Source organism: Balaenoptera borealis (assembly GCF_965194805.1).
Source record: "Balaenoptera borealis genome assembly, chromosome: 11".
In the NCBI taxonomy this organism is placed as follows: Eukaryota; Metazoa; Chordata; class Mammalia; order Artiodactyla; family Balaenopteridae; genus Balaenoptera; species Balaenoptera borealis.
This window is the reverse complement of record NC_138868.1, coordinates 44102474-44114261: the sequence shown is the minus strand read 5'-3', so window position 1 is coordinate 44114261 and position 11788 is coordinate 44102474.

Sequence of the window (11788 nt, the reverse complement as noted above, 5' to 3'; positions counted from 1 at the left end):
TACTAATCCAAAAAAAAGCTACATATATAAAATATAGGCCTCTAAGGAATCTAGGTGTATAATATATAGAACTCGAAGGGAAAAAAATATTACTAAAGGTTAAAAAGGAAATTTCATATGATAAAAAGGTAAACAGGAAGATGAAAAAGCTCTAAACATGTATGAACCTAAGCACACATTTGAAAATATATAAACAAAAGTTAATAGAACTAAAAGAAGAAATACGCAAATCCACACACATAGTTGGAAATTTTAACAGACCTCTTTCAAGAACTAATAGAATAAGGAGACAAAAACTCAATGAGGATATAAAAGATTTGAAATGTATGATTAACCATCCTGACTTAATAAATATTTATAGAACAGCACACTGAACTACTGCATAATGTGAACTACTTCAAATGCAGGTGGAACACCAAAATAGACTATAAGATGAGTTGTAAAGCAAGCCTCAACACACTTCAAAGGATTGAAATAATATGGAGTAGTGCTTCTCAAACTTTAGTCAGCATAGATATCAACCAGGATCTTGACAAAATGTAGATTTTTAATTTCCAACAAGCCTACAAATGATACTGATGTTATTGGGCTCATGAATCACACTCTGAATACCAAGAATATAAAATATATTCTCTGAACACAGTTGATTTAAACTATAAATCAATTTTACAAAAGATTATTAGAAACTCTCCAGAGATTTGGAAGTTAAGCACTCACTTTTTAATAGCCCAGAAAATAAATAAAATAAATTACAGAAAATAAATCACAATGAATGTTAGAAAAATATTTTAAATTCAATAATAGCCAAAAAAATACTACATATACAAACGTGTAGGAAACACCTAAAGCAGTGCCTAGAGAGAAATTTTACATGTTAAACGTATGTATTCCAAAAAAAGAGAAAGGTTGAAAATAAATTATGAAAGCTCCCAACTTTTGAGGCTAGAAAAAGAATAAGAAATCACCCTAAATAAAGTAGAAAGAAGGCAATAATAAAGATAAAAGTAGAGATCAATAAAACGGGAAGTAAACATATAATAGAGAAATATAACAAAGTCTAAGTTTCTTTGCTGAGATTATTAAAATCAATAAATCCATAGAAAGATTGATGGAAAAAAGAGAGCACTAAGTATGAATATCAAGAATTCTACAAATCCTACAACATAAAGATAAGAGGATATTAGGAAAAACTTTATGGCAATGAATAAATAAAATGGATAAATTCCTGTACCAACAAAAGTTAACAAAACTGAAATAAGAAGAAAAAATTTTTGAATAGTTCCATATCTATAAAAGAAATTCTATTTGTAATTTTTAAACTTTCTCTAGAGAAAGCCTCAGATTTAAATGTATTCATTCCTGAATTCCTCTAAATATGTAATAAAGAAAAAGTACTAGTTTTTCCAAAAACTCTTTCAGGTCATAAAAATGTTAAGGGAACTTCTCAATTCATTTTATGAGTCAGCACAATTTTGATACCAAAAACTGAATAGGACATTACAAGATAGGAAAATTATAGACCATTATCTTTCATGAAACTAAACAATAATTCTATGTAAAATAATAGAAAATTGAATATAGGTTATGTAAAAGGGATAATCATGACCAACTGGACTTGTTCTAGGAATGCAAGTGTATTACTTTTCTATTACTGTATAATGAATTACCTCAGTATTTAATGATTGAAACAAAAAATATTTATTATCTCATAGTATGGATTGGGAGTTTGAGAGTTGCTCAGATAGCTCTCAGGGTCTCTCATGGAGTTGAAGTCAAGATATCACCTGAGGCTACAGTCATCTGGAGGTTTGATGGAGACCAGATAATCAGCTTTGAAGATGGCTTACTTACATGGTTGTTGGCAGGAGGCCTCAGTTCATTGCCATGTGGGAAAGGACACAAAAGGCCACATATTTTATGATTTCACTTATATAGAATTTCTAGAAATAACAAAATTACACAGACGGAAAGCATTTCAGAGGTTGCTTAGAGTCTGGAATAAGAATAGGAATGAACTGCAAGGGAGAGCAAGGAAACATTTTGGGTGATAGTTTGTTATAGTGGTTGTACAACAGTGTACGTTTCCTAAAACTCATCAAACTGTACATTTAAAATTGGTGATTTTTAAGGTATGTAAATTGTGCTTCAATAAATTTGTTAAAACATCAACCAATATAATTCACCACATTAATAAAATTAATGAGAAGAATTATATGTTTCTCAATAAATGCAGAAAAAGTATTTGATAAAATTTAACACCTATAAATGATACAGTCCCAGAGCAGATTAGGAATAGAGGAGAACCTCCTTAATCTGATGAAGAGGTTATTACAAAAAAGAAGGAGAAGGAGAAAGAAAAAGCTAAATTTAAAAAAGACTAACACCAAATGTTGTTGAGGATACAGAACATTTGGAACTCATATATTGCTAGTGGTAATGGAAAACAGCACTACCAGTATGATAAATTGTTTTGAAGCTTCTTATAAAGTTAAACATAGACTTAATCCATCATAACTCAACAGTTCCTGTCCTAGGTATTAACCCACCAGAAACTAAAATGTGGGTTCACAAAAGGACTTGTATGGAAATGTTTATAGTAGCTTTATTTATAACACCTTCAAACTAGAAATAGCTTAAATGTTCATTTATTTAAGAAATAGCTTAAATAAATAAAAATGTATGGTATTTATGGTACATTGAAAATATTTTGCTGAGCAAATAAGCCAAAACACAAAAGAATACATGCTCTACAATTCCATGTAAGTGAAATTTTAGAACAAACAAAACTAAAACCATGACAGAAATCAGAACAATGGTTGCCTATATGCTGTGTGTAGTGACTGAAAGGAGGCAAGACAAAATTCAAGGGGGAAATAAAAATGTTTTAAATCTTGATTATGGTACTGGATATATGAGTATATTATAATTCATTTAATTATATACATAATTATATACATGTGGATTTTTATCTATGAAAATTTTACTTTGATTTAAAATACTTAAAAAACTTGAAACGTGCTACATTCTCAATCATAATCAAAAGTAAATTATTTTACTTATTCTCTATTGGTCATTTTTAAAAATTGTCCTCTGAGTTTACAGTAGCAGGTCTTAATAATTTATATGGGGCTAAAGGACATTTTTTTTAATGGTTCTGAATTTCGAACATGGGGGAAAACCCCCCCAAAAATCTATCATTGAAATCCTACTCAAAGGTGAAATACTGAATATTTTCCCACTGATCTCATAAATAAATCAAGGATGTCCACTATCACATTTATTCCGTTTTGTACTGGAGATCCTAACTAGTGCAATAAATCAAGTAAAACAAAAATAAAGAGTAGAAAAGAAGAAAAAACTAAAATTGTCCTTATTCACAGAAATGTGATTAAGTACCTAGAAAATAAAAAAGAATCTACAGAAAAACTACTGTAATTATTAAGTAAATTTATCAAGTTGCTGGATACAAAATCAAAAATGTAAAAAAAATTATTTCTACATACCAATAACAAACATTTAGAAAATGAAATTAAAGAAGTAATACCATTTACAAACAAAAACATCAAATGCACAGGAATAAACCTAATAAAAGATGTGTAAGATCTCTACCTTGACAACTATAACACTGCTGAGAGGAATTTAAAACATATGTAAACTGATTAAATATTCAAAAATCAATCAGTGTAACCACCATATCAACAGGCCAAAGAAGAAAAAACACATGATCATATCAGTTGGTGCAAAAACAAACATTTGACAAAATCTGTTTCCTGTTCGTGATAAAAACACCAAGCAAACTAGGAATAAAGGGGATCTTTCTCATCTCAATAAAGAGCATCTATATAAAAAACTGTCAGGTAATATTATACTTAATGTTGAAAGACTGAATGCTTTCTCCCTAAATTCAAGAACAAGACAAGGCTACTCACTCCTTTTTTTTCCCCCTGCGGCTTGCGGGATCTTAGTTCTGCGACCAGGGACCAAACCCATGCCTCCTGCAGTGGAAGTGCGGAGTCTTAACCACTGGACCACCAGGGAAGTCCCAAGGATGCTCACTCTGACCACTCTTGTTCAGCATAGTACTGGAAGGCCTAGCCAGCACAATAAGGCAATAAAAGAAAATAAAAGGCGCACGAATTGGAAAGGAGGAAATAAAACGGTCTCTATCTCCAGATAACATAATTATCTACATAGAAAATCCCAAGGAATCTAAAACAAACAAAACAAAAACAACCTCCTAAATTAATAAGTGAGCCCAGCAGCAAGGCCACAGGAAACAAGATCAACACACAAAAATCAATGTATTTCTAGACACTAGAAATTAACAAGTAGAAAATGAAATTAAAATACGGTATCAATTACAATCACTCAGAAGGAAAATATAATAAATTGAAGCTTAAATATTCCCTATCAAAACACAACATTGAGCAAGCAAAAATGCAAGCCAAGGGCATGGGAAAGATATTTGCAGTGCACATCTCTACCAAAGGAATCCTATACAGAATATATAATATGTTCTGGCAGTTCACTAAACAGAAGTTAGGTGATTTTCATAAAAATGAGCTAAAATTTAAACAAGCACAGCACAAAAGAGGATGGGCAAATCACTGATAAATGGATGAAAAACTGTACAGTATTATCAACAATCTGGGAAACACAAATTAAAACTGTAGTCAATACCACTACACCCCCATCCTAAAAGACAGTGAATACCAAGTGTTGATGTCAATGTGGAGCAACTGGTACGCTCATACACTTTTTAGGAAGTTTAAATTGTTATAGTCACTATGGAAAACTGAAAGTATCTTTTAAATCTGAATAAACTTATACTCTATGACCTAGCAATTCAATCTCTGAGTATGTTTCCAACATAAATAATTGCTTAGGGCTTCCCTGGTGGCACAGTGGTTGAGAATCTGCCTGCCAATGCAGGGGACACGGGTTCGAGCCCTGGTCTGGGAGGATCCCACATGCCGCGGAGCGGCTGGGCCTGTGGGCTACAATTACTGAGCCTGCGCATCTGGAGCCTGTGCTCCGCAACAAGAGAGGCCGCGATGGTGAGAGGCCCACGCACCGCGATGAAGAGTGGCTCCCACTTGCCACAACTAGAGAAAGCCCTCGCGCAGAAACGAAGACCCAACACAGCCATAAATAAATAAATAAATAAATAAATAATTTAAAAAATTTAAAAAAAAGACAAGTTTAAAAATAATAATAATAATTGCTTATATCCATCAAAAACACATCCAACAATATTCAAAGGATTATTCACAATATCCCCAAACTCGAAAGCATGCTAATGTATATCAACAGTAAAATAGATCAATAAACTGTGCTTTTTCATACAGTGGAATTCTACATAGCAATAAGAAAGTACTAAATGCAATGAAATGGATAAATCTTTGAGACATAATGTTGAGCAAACAAACAGAGACCCAAACAAAGAGAAAATCCTGTATGTGATGTCCATATATATGAGACTCAAAAACAGGCAAAAATGACTGGCATCAGTATAGCGGTTGCATTTCAAGGGTATTGACAGGGAAGGAGCATAAGATACTCTTATGGAGTACTGGAAATATTCCATATCCTAATCTGAGTGGTAGACAGGTTTATATATAGGTCAAACTTCATTTTAGCTATAAAACTAAGAATTGTGTATTTTATGGTATGTAAGTTACAATTCAATAGGAAAAAAACTCTCACACACAAATCTACATAAACCTTTAGAATTAAAATAATTGAGCATTTGTGTAGTAATACACAAATGGATCAGTGTCCTGTGATAAAGAACTCAGAAATAGATTCACAAGTATGAGAATTCATATTATGAAGTGATAATCACATATCAGTAGGTAAAACAAGAACTGTTTAGCTACGTGTTATTGGGACAACAAAGTGGTTATCTCGGCAAAGGATATGAACAATTTTAAGAAAAAGAAATACAGCTGGCTATAAAACATATCTTTTGCCTATTGTTCTATTGGGTTGGTGGATTTATATTCTGGTTAATTTGTAGGACCTTATTGTGTATTATGGAAATTAACCCTTTGTAACAGGAGTTGCAAATATATAAGAATTTTACTGATAATTCCAGTTGATACTGTCTTAGATGAAAAAATTGCCCAAACTGAAATTAACCAAAAAATTATCTAAGAACCTCAATGGCTGAAGAAAAGTTGTCAAATTTGGCATTATGACCAATAGAAGACAAAGTACGTGAAAATCTTGACTGTAACAAGATTATTGGTGATTTGCTGAAATGGAGGCAAGAAGAAAAAACTTTGTGGAAAATATATAATTATTCATAGATTATATATATTTTAGTTTAGTAATCATCTAAATATCACAAGTCCATCAGCAAACTCCCACACATACAGCAGAAACTAACAGAACAAGGTACAGCAATTATACTCCAATAAAGATGTTAAAAAAAATTAAATCATATTTGTTATTTACTTACTTTTTAGTTTCAAAAAAGTATAGCCTTATAATTTTTTGTCAGGAAAATTATTTGCTAGTGTAGGAGGGTAAAATATACTTTAACAGTTTGTTGTCCTGATTTAGATCTTAAATATTTAGACATAAAGTATGTGGGCCTCTATTTGTAATTTTTCCCAGGCTATGAAAATGTAAGGAACTGACTAGAAGTAAATATGACAAAGTACAAGCAATTTTCAGTTCTGAGTGGTGGAAACACAACTATTTGTTACATTAATCTATTTGTTGTGTTTTACAAACAGTTTAAAATTTTTTAAAATAATTTTTGTTTTATGATATGATACTTATTTTCTTCTTTATATTTTTCTCAATTTTCTAAATTTTAATATAATTAACATTTCAGTTTTGAATCAAAAAAAGCATTCTAAAATTTTAAAAGAATATTTTGGAATGAAGATAATTTTAAGAACCCAATCCTTTTTTTACTTTTTGGCCACACCACATGGTTTGCAGAATTTTAGTTCCCTGACCAGGGATTGAACCCGGGTCCCGGCAGTGATAGTGCCGAGTCCTATCCACTGGACTGCCAGGGAATTCCCAAGAACCCAATCCTTGTATGAGCCTGTTTAAGCTTTTTAATATTTAAAGGAAAAACTGCTCCAACAGGCCTAGTCAGTCATTCACTGACATGCACCAGTAGCAACTAGGACAGGGTGTCAGAAGATAAAGACTAAAGGCAGGTCAAATCAAAGGACTTATTGGAAAACAAACTGCAGCACAATCCAATAGGGATGGGCAGTGGAAGTGATGAGTTGCCTGTAGGGAGACCAATCAAGGACCTTAGGACACATGAACTCATCCCCACTTTATATGACAGTGTTGTCTATTATTTTAATTCTAGCCTGTATTCTTCCACAAACTGGACATTTAAAAAATTTTTATACAATGTTTGCTTAGAGTTACTGAAATGTTTTTCAATATGTTCATCATTCCTTCATGCTCCTCAGATTTCCATATGCGTTCATTTTCCTTTTGGCTGAAGTACAGCCCTTAAAATTTTTTTTAGTGAAGGTCCGTGGGTAATGTAATCTCACATTTTTATCTGTCTGAAGTTTTTTTTATTTCTAACCCATTCTTGAAATATATAATATGTATATTATATATGGTTTGTATACGGTTTAGAATTGTAGTTTATTTTCTCTCAGCACATGAAGATGTTATCCTACTGTCTGCCAGCTTCCATCAGATCTTCTGCTGTTGAGAAGTCAGACAGCGATCAATATTGCTTCTCTGCAGGTGATGTGTCTTTTGTCTCTGGATGCTTTTTAAATCTTCTTTTTCTCTTTGGTGTTCTTTAGTTATCTGATGATGAGTCTAGATATGTGTTTTGTTTTTATTCATCCTGCTTGGGATTCATTGGATTTCCTGCATTTAAAGATGTGTTTTCAACTCTTCTGGAAAATTATCAGTTATTATGAATTTGAATATTGGCTCTTTTCTATTTATTACCTCTTTTTAAAACAGCTTTAATGATATGTAATTTATATACCATAAAGTTCACTTGTTTAAAGTGTATAGTTTTGGGACTTCCCTGGTGGCACAGTGGTTAAGAATCCGCCTGCCAATGCAGGGGACACGGGTTCGATCCCTGGTCCGGGAAGATCCTACATGTCGCGGAGCAACTAAGCCCAGGAGCCACAACTACTGACCCTGCGTGCTGCAACTACTGAAGCCCACTCACCTAGAGCCTGTGCTCCACAACAAGAGAAGACACCACAATGAGAAGCCTGCGCACTGCAACGAAGAGTAGCACCTGCTCACCACAACTAGAGAAAGCCCACGTGCAGCAATGAAGACCCAATGCAGCAAAAATAAATAAATAAATAAATCTTAAAAAAAAATAAAGTGTATAGTTTCCTGGTTTTCAGTATATTTAGTATATTTAGAGTTGTGTGCCATGACCATAATCTAATTTTAAAACACATTACACCCAAAAGAATTCTTGTAGCTGTTAGCAGTCACTCCCCATCCCTACCTCATCTGCTGCCTAGTCTTGGGAAACCACTAATCTGCTTTCTTTTCCTATTTCTCTGCTTACTCTGGAAATTTCATATAAATAGAATCCTACAGTATGTGACTATTTGTTAGTGGGTTGTTTCACTTACCATAATGTTTTTGAGATTCATTCATGTTGGAGTATTTATTTGTACTTCATTACTTTTTATTGACAAATAATATTGTTGTATGGATATATCACATTTGTTTGTCCATTCATCATTTGGGTTGTTTCTACTTTTTTGGCTATTGTGAATATGCTGCTATGAACATTTGTGTACTAGTTTTTTCTTTTTTAAAAAATATTTATTTATTTATTTGGTTGTGTCGGGTCTTAGTTGCAGCAGGCGGGCTCCTTAGTTGTGGCTCGCTGGCTCCTTAGTTGTGGCATGCGAACTCTTAGTTGCGGCATGCATGTGGGATCTATTTCCCAGACAAGGGATCGAACCCGGGCCCCCTGCATTGGGAATGCAGAGTCTTAACCACTGTGCCACCAGGGAAGTCCCTGTATATAAGTTTTTGTGTGGCTGTATGTTTTCATTTCTCTTGTATAAATACCTAGTAGTGGAATTCCAGATCATACACTAACTCTGTATTTAAGATTTTTGAGGAATTATCAAACCATTTTCTAAAGGGGCTACAGCATTTTACATTCCCACCAGCAATGTATGAGGGTTCCAATCTTCCTATCACCATTATCTTCTTTTGGAAATATGACTAGAGATATGCTAGACCTTCTCATTATATCCACCATATCTCATAACCTATCAGATATTCAATCTCTTTATATTCCATATAAATTCATCCAATTCTATCTTCAGTGGTAGAATCTACTTTCAGTGGTGGAACCCACTTTTCAAACAGGTGTTTTACTTTCCATTATTATAATTTTAATTTTGAGAATTTCTGTGGACTTTTCTCAGTTCTGTCAAATTATTCCATGCTCCTATTTTAAGCTTGTCTTATATTTATGTAAACATATTGTATTAGTCATCTTGGGCTGCCATAACAAAATACCATAGGATAGGTGGCTTAAACAACAGAATTTTATTTTCTCACAGCCTGGAGCCTGGACATCCAGAATCAGGATACCACCATGCTCAGGTTCCTGGTGAGAGCTCTCTTCCTGGCTTACAGATGGCACTTCTGACCGAGTTCTCAGATGGTGGAGAAAGAGAACAAGTTTTCTGTTGTCTTTTCTTATAAAGACACTAATCCTGTTGGGGCTCCACCCTCAGGACCTCATTTGACCTTAACTACTTCCTTACTCCAAATTCTTTCACACAGGGGGTTAGGACTTCAACATATACATTTTAGGGGGCTATGATTCAGTCCATAACACACATTAAACTTAGTTACTTCAAAGTCCATGTCTTTTAGTCTTGTATCTGAATACATAAAGGCTCTATTTCTGCCTTCTGTTTTTTCTGCTTGTTCTCACAGATGATACCTTGCTTTTTTTTTTTAATTCATTTATTTTATTTTTATTTATTTTTGGCTGTGCCAGATCTTCGTTGCTGCACGTGGGCTTTCTCTAGTTGCAGGGAGCAGGGGCTTCTCATTGCGGTGGCTTCTCTTATTGCGGAGCATGGGCTCTAGGCGCACGTGCTTCAGTAGTTGTGGCACGTGGGCTCAGTAGTTGTGGCTCACGGGCTCTAGAGCACAGGCTTGGTAGCTGTGGCGCATGGGCACAGTTGCTCCGCAGCATGTGGGATCCTCCCGGACCAGGGCTCAAACCCACATTGGCAGGCGGATTCTTAACCACTGTGCCACCAGGGAAGCCCTGGTACCTTGCTTCTTAGCATGTTTTGTGATCTTATTTTACAATGCATTTCTCATTTGTGTTGGAACTTCATCTGTAGGAATTCTTGGAGGCCTGGATTGAGTTTGAATTTTTCCAGTGAGCATTCACTTTTGCGCCTCTCAGTCAATGAAGGGCCTTACAACAGGGGACCACTTTGAATACCATCATCAGCTTGCATTTTCCTTTACAGAAAACTCTGTAAACCCATGTGATGGTCAGTTTTTGGTTACAAATTTTCAGATGATTCTTTTCCCCAACATCTAGCACCAAGGACAAGACATGCATGCAAGTTTTTCTTGCTGTCTCCTTTATTTCAGTAAGATTGTTTTTCTCATTCACCTTAGACTGAGGGTGGGGTCTGAACTTTATGTAAGGGTCTGATATTTGATTCCCTTCTTCTTGTAACCCTTAGCTTTGCCTTCTATTTCCCATGCACCATGTAACTATTAAGATAGGAGCTCAAGTTCTCCAGTGATGCAGAAAATCTCAGGGAAAAAGACAAATCTTGGAGTCTCTTGTCTCCCAAGTTTTCTGCTATTATTTTGATTAGAGATCTGAGATTTCTTATATTCTTTCCGGTTCAGAGAAACATTTAAAATAATGGTTAAAAAAAATTTTTTTTAACTGACATTGTAATCATTTAATTAGGAAAGTGTGCCAAATTGTTACACTAATGGCCAGTAATGAATTGTCTCCCTGTGCTCCTTTGCAATGTAACTTGCTGCTCCAGCTCCAGCCATCAAAAAGTGAGGGTCTGTTTCCCCACCCCTTGAATCTGGGCTGTCCTGTGACTTGCTTTGACTAATACAATGTAGTGTAAGTTATGTCGTATGACTTAAGAGGCCTTTCAGTTTTGCTTCCTGGAACACTTCAGAATCATGTAAAGTCCTAGATGAAAGACCATATGAAGAGAGAGCTTGAGCCATCCCAGCCATCTCAGCTAAGACCTCAGAAATGTGAATGAGGACATCTATGAATGGCCATTCTCCACCCAACCCACTAACTGAATGCAGCCGCATGGGTGAGCTCAGGTGAGATAAGCAGAACCTCCCAGACAATCCACAGAATTGTGAGAAGTAATAAATTACTTTTGTTTTAAGCCACTAAGTTTTTGGGTGGTTTGTTGCACATCCATAGGAAACGTATACAAAGGGTCATTTGGGATATCTAATGCACCATATTGCTGGAATAGGATGTTCCCAGTGTGAAGTGCAGGAACCTAAGAAGGTGAAGACGGCATCCATGTCAGGGGAGGGGAGGCAGGAAGTGGTGAAGAGAAATTAGTTACAATAGGGGATTAATCAAATCATATATTAAGAATAATGGGAGCCAGTTTTCTCATTGTTGGAGAACAGAGTTACAAATGTGGAAAAGAAAACTAGAATGAATTCAAGAGTATTTGATTGGAATTGGAGGTACCATTATAAACTCATAGTTGCAAAAGATGATACCTAGCTAGCTAGCTAGCTAGATATAGATACAAGTATA